Source organism: Spermophilus citellus, assembly GCF_964194105.1.
Source record: "Spermophilus citellus genome assembly, chromosome: 5".
NCBI classification, from domain to species: Eukaryota; Metazoa; Chordata; class Mammalia; order Rodentia; family Sciuridae; genus Spermophilus; species Spermophilus citellus.
In genome coordinates this window covers 124,056,231-124,062,553 of record NC_138186.1, presented here as the reverse complement: position 1 = coordinate 124,062,553, position 6,323 = coordinate 124,056,231, and the positions used below count along the sequence as shown (strand labels likewise).

The following is a 6,323-nucleotide window of genomic DNA, read 5'->3' as shown; positions in this document are numbered from 1 at the left end:
GGGACAAACACAATGTTTCACTGAGCCTCAACCTCTCCACATAACAGTTAACTTTATACAATGGACTTTCTTGAGAACTACATAAAACACCTAACATTGCAAATTGCAATTTAGTATGTAGCTGAGGGATAAGCTGCATAATGTTGCCAAGTCTGTAATACAATGAACAATATGTACTAATGATGCCAATGACCTGAAGTAACCTATGGATATAAATAAAGCTGGCAGCTTGGCCATTCTGCCATCTTTCCTCCTTTGCATCTTGCCTCTATGTCTCACTTTTTGTTCTCATTACAAAAATTTTAATAATATTTGTCTTTACATTGTTTGCTTTCCATTTTTGTTTTAGTTTATTATTGAGATTCATATGATTTCTGATTTTAAAATCTCCTACTGTAAACTATAATAAGTTTCATGAAGTAACTTGTAACTACGAAGGCAGCATTTCTGAAGTAACAGCAATTTAAAGAGCAAAGCATTTTCATTTTTTCACTGTCAACAGCATCTTAGATCCCTAATTCAGAAGTTTCTTTCAGACACAATGAGTTATGCATACTCTAGAAAAACATTAGAAAAAAAGAATATCCATTGAAGAATTTCTTATTTCTACAACAATCAAAAAATATAAGCAATAAAATGTAAAACACTAAGAATTTCTGGATAAAAAGTATGAATTCTCTGGCCAAATTATCCCTTCTCCAATCTTTCCAGTTCAACCAGCTGGACAAGTTTAAATAATTTGGTTGGACTTCTCTGAGTTAATTCCTCTTCTCTATGTTGAAGATCATAATATCTGTTCCTCATGGCCCTTTAAGAAGAGTTGTCTCACTTTTCAGCATTCTGCCTGCTCATCTTTAAAACACTGATGCTAGCAATACAGCAATGTTGGCATTTTGTGAAGTTTTAAATCATTCATATATGTGCTGTGGTTAGTGTCATTAATATGTTCATACACATCAGACATTGCAAAAGTGCTAGGCATATATTGACCACTCAATAACTATTATTCACTTCTAAAATAACTTGATATATATATGTTTGCATTTGTAGGTGAAAAATCATGGACAAAACAGAGGAATACTTATTTGAATTTAAAGGCTACAATTTTGAAAGGTCTTTTAGTTAAAATGCATACAGTAGAAAGTGCGGATGATTTTGAAATTAGACATGATGATGTCTTCATAATCACCTATCCAAAATCTGGTAAGTGTAAAGAGTGGCCTCATGATAGTAGATTTTTCCTAAGTTTGGTATATGTGTGTGTGTGTGTGTGTGTGTGTGTGTGTGTGTGATTGTGTCTCTGTGTATGTAAATGTGCTCTTTTTCAGACATCAACAGCAGCCTGACCTACATTTATATATCCATTAGGAATCAGAAAAAAAGTTAGCTAAATCTCAAATCTATACTACCAAGCTCATTTGCAATGGATATATTGTCAATTCTGTTATATATATATATAAAAACCAAATACTGAGCCATGTGCAGGTACTGGGTAAAGGCTGACCTGTTGGCTTGGTCTATTGGACAGACCTGAGACAGTCCAAACTCATCTTTTCTCTAATTTGTAAATGCTTCCTGAGTTGGAAGATTTATCTTCCATAATTATTCATGTTCCAAGATGTTTACATTTTCTTGAGAAGTATTCCATGTCAACTGAGTTCCACTGAAGATTCTAAAAATGTTTTCAACCAGTAAGTTCTACTAGAAAATGAAATAAGAATGATTTTGAGATTTGTGAAGATAATCATTATAAAGAAGTGGTAAAAACACAATCCTGTTGGGCTAAACAAGTACTAATAATAGCAATAGTGACTTCTACTTCAGCAGGGCGGGGATACTTGGCTTGGTTTGAGTTTTTTATAGTTGCCCATGCAGACTATGGAGTAAAACTGTAGTTATTTAGATTTTACATACAATGTTTGCTTATTTATAGTGTGGTTTCCCCAGAACACCACAAAGAAGTTGGTCATACATGATTAGGCCAAACAAGTGAATAAAATGTTATATATATATATATATATATATATATATATATATATATATATATAATATCTTTGCTCATGTCAAGTTCTGCTATTTCTTGACATCCTGGATGCTTAAATAGTTTACAAAACCACTTTACATGGTAAAGAGAAAAGGAGGGGAAAGTGAACTCTCTAAAATTTGTTAATTTGTCTATAATTCTAAAGGGTAAAGTTCTGAAAAAGGAATTTCATGACAGAAAAACAGGTACCCACAAAATATAGTCAAAAGGGACTCAGTAACCAATAACATATTGTAAGAAAATACAGAAGGAATAAGCTCGAAGACTCCAAACAGAAAGAAATGACACAGAGGAAAATGCTAATTTCCCCCTGATGTGATCAGTACAGGGTGTATGCATGTGTGGAAATACCACACTCTACCCCATCAATATGTAAAATTATTATAAGTTAAGGAAAAAAATTAAGAACACGAAAAAGGACCTAACATGGAGCAGGAAACAGAGAAGGAGAGGCAGAATTAATCTAAAATCATTACTAAAATGGAATCAGAACAAACAACAACTCTTCAAGTGACAAGGAATTTAGAGTATTTGATTTTATCTTTATTAACTTTAAAGTTTCATAGAGACAAAAATGAAAGTTGGACAAAGTTGTTAGCATACTTAAAGTGTTTAAAAGAAAAGAAAGCTCACATTATTATGGTGAATGACACTATTGTTGAGTTAATTTTTAATGACTAATTGAGTTTGAAAACAAGATGATTTATTTTTTCAGGTACCATCTGGACTCAGCAGATACTAAGCTTGATTTATTTTGAGGGGCATCGTAACAGAACTGAAGACATCAAAACAATAGATAGAGCTCCCTTCTTTGAATACAATACTCATAATTTGGACTTTACCAAATACCATCCCCTCGCCTCTTCAGTTCTCATCTTCCTATTATTTAGTTCCAAAAGGTCTGAAGAACAAAAAAGCTAAAGTATGTAGTCTCTCTCTCTCTCTCTCTCTCTTCTCTCTCTCTCTCTCTCTCTTTTGCAAAAGCAAAATAACCTGCTTTAAGTAGATTCCCAAATGTTACAATCATTGTATGTTTAGAATATTGCCTTCCACAACAAAAATATATGAATGTCCTAAAAACTATGCCTGAAATAAGCAATTGTGGATATAATTTGCAATGTAATTCTATAGAATATAACAAAATTCTTTCACATTGGCCATAAATGCCATTCTTTTTTATGATTTCATAGAATTTTATTGTGTGGCTTTGCAATAATTAATGTGTATTTGATGGACAGGTAAGTTTCAGCTAATGGATGTCTTGTGTTGTAATAAACATTCCTATAAAGATTTACACTTTAATTCTCATGCTATGTTTCAATTAATGTGAAGTTTTCAAATTAAAATCTCTAATATTTTAAGTGTTGACAGGGATTACCTACCTGCTTTTTATAATATATGAATTATACTTCATCAAATACCATGTAGGAATGCCTCTGTCCTCACATGCTTACTAATAATGGGAATTATCAAATTTGCCTAATATGCTAAGTAAGAAAGTAAATCTCATTTTTGAGCAAATTTAACTTTCAATTTTAATAAGATTATCTTTTTATATATTTTTATAGGCCTTTAAATATTCTTTTTATTTTTGCCCGTATTTCTTTAGGTTGTCTTATTTACTGTTTTGTGGAATATTTACTGGGGGGCAAAGTCTTCCCCATTAAAAAAAAAGACTTTTCTGAAAAACTGTTTAAAACTTTTAACCTTATGTAACCCAACTGTTAATACTTCTTTCATGATTTCTGGTTCTGATGCTTTACTAAGAAAACACAACACCAACAACAAAGATTATGTAAATACCCTCCAGCTTTTGCCTAGCTAACATTATTTTTAACCTTTTTGGGAGGTACATGGGCTTGAACTAAGGGTCACTCAACCACAGAGCCACATCCCCAGCCCTATTTTGTATTTTATTGAGAGACAGGGTTTCATTCTTTCATTTCATTTCTGTGGTTTTTATATTTTCAGCACCTCTCTTTTTGAGGCTGGCTCTGAACATGTGATCCTACTGTCTCAGCCTCCCAGGTAGCTGGGACTACAGACTTGAGTCCACAAGCCTGGGTATATTAAAACCTTCTTAGGATTATAAATTAAATCTTATACTACTTATTATATGAGATATGAATATTGCATTATATTTGTCCCAAGAGATACTAATTGACACAGAATATTTTCTTAAAACTTTGACTTGAGTATCTCCACTATTTTGAAGTCTATATATTGATATGCTAAATTTTCATTGTCTCTCTCTTCAGTGTGCAATCTTTATTCCCAAAATAGGCACTTCTGCTGATTATGTAGCAGTTCTTCCCTGTTTTGTACATTTTAACTGATAAGGCAAAGTTTTCTATCAACTTTTTACAATATAGTGTAGTTCCACAATGCTTATCAAATGGGGATTTAATTTAAGAGAGATTTTTTTTTCTGGGAAAACAAAACATTGCAATATACCAACATTCTTGGAGTTTCATTCTATGTCTCTATTTTATCAGATCTACTTTAATAACATCAATATGTATCTTTTATTATTCTTTTTACCCACTTGTAGATATTTAACATAGAAAAAAGTATAACTTTTTAATAATCTCATCAATTTACTCCAATTTTGTGGTTATATATTTGCAATTCATGCTGCAATGATAAAAATTTTATATTCTCTTATTCTTAGAGTTTTCAGGATATAATGAGTTTTCTATTTTACTGGGTTTTCACCCTCTGAGGAACTAGATTTTCTTCTGGATGTATACTTTCATTTTAATTATTGTCTCATTTTAGTATATATCTTTGTATCTTTTTAAATTAAATGTTCAGTTTACCTATTTCCAGTGTTTATATTTGTCAATATTAACATTTTAAAATGAATATCACTTTTAGTATGACTATGGGTATAATTTTGTTAATGTTTAAAAACTCTGTTATTTCAGTTTTACTTTTATAATTAGTTTCAGCTCTTGCAAGATTTTTTTTAGTTTGAAAGTGTTTGTATAGTTTTCTACCATGGGCGATGGTGTTTACATATTCTAATTTTTGGAATTTATTTAAAAGTTAATTGTCAATTGGATTATCAGTTTTCAAACATGCAATATGTTTCATACATGAGAAAAGGAGATAAATTTTCTGTGTTGGGTACTTATACAAATTTTAAAAACTAAATTAAATAAATAAAACAAAATTTTAATAATCAATTTTATAAATTTATTTTTGCTTTTATTGTTTTGTTAAAGACAATTCTCTGTAAGTGTTCTACTATGATTGTGGCTAAGTCAAAATACTTACAGATTTACTGGAACTTTTCCATTGAAGTTTTTCTATTATGATCATCAGTGTAAAAATGTTCCTTTTCTGTTGGTCTTTGAAAACAAATTATGGGCCATCATGTTAAATCATTTGGCCTACAATTTTACTTAATTTCATTTTGTTCCTTATTCTCTAATTCTCTGGGATTTTGCCACATGCTCTTGTTTGTTCTTGATTTGAAATGCCATTTTCACTGCTGCATAATATAACTTCTGAGAGTAGTTCTACCAGATCTGTATTTTCTCTTCATAGAAAAATTAGAATATTCCAGCATTTGCATATCACTCATATCTATGAGTGTTCTTGAGAATGGACTTTGGGCACATATGCAGGAATTTTCCTATAATATACATCCAAGAAGGGAACAGCAAAGCCAAAAGTACAAGTATTTTCAGTTTTATGGAATGGGGACTATATTTTCTCAAGAAAGCAGGGTGTATCAGTTCCTGCTAAATTGGTAATGGACATGTTTTGACTTCCTCCCTAGTAATGATACATATCAGACCTTTTAAATTTTTTCAATGTGTTATTTATGAAGAGGTATGTTAAAGTGATCTTAACCTACATGTCAATACTCAGTAATGAGATTAAGCCTGTTTGATAGGTTATTGACAATAATTATTGTGTATTCTGTGAAAGAACTTTTTTTGCTTCAACTTTTCATTAGTGGTATTTTTCATATTAATTTTCTTTGTACAGTTTCTGTCCTGTAAGTAAAAGAATTTATTTCAACACTTTTTGTAATAGAGAAAAATTGGGGGAACACCTAATCTTCCATGACTAGAAGAATGGATTAAAATAATTTTGATTTATTCAACGGTTAAAAACTTGAAATAATATACTGGAATTGTTAATATTATTTCTAATTCTTCCTGCAGATTCTTTATATCTACAGAAATCCTAAAGATGTTTTGGTTTCCTTTTTTCATTATTCAAATTGGGTGGCTGTATTAAAGAATTTCTGAAACTTTTGAGAATT

The 6,323-nt window shown here is 30.8% G+C and overlaps 1 pseudogene across 1 annotated transcript in view; it reads left to right on the top strand.

Moving 5' to 3' along the window:
• Nucleotides 1-1,060: 1,060 nt before the first annotated feature.
• Nucleotides 1,061-6,323, top strand: part of LOC308649475 (amine sulfotransferase-like) — a 15,105-nt pseudogene continuing 9,842 nt past the window's right edge. Inside the window, exons 1-3 of the transcript in view lie at nucleotides 1,061-1,203; nucleotides 2,760-2,966; nucleotides 6,223-6,322. The product of the transcript in view is annotated as an amine sulfotransferase-like (transcript). The remainder of the gene's footprint in view (nucleotides 1,204-2,759; nucleotides 2,967-6,222; nucleotide 6,323) is intronic.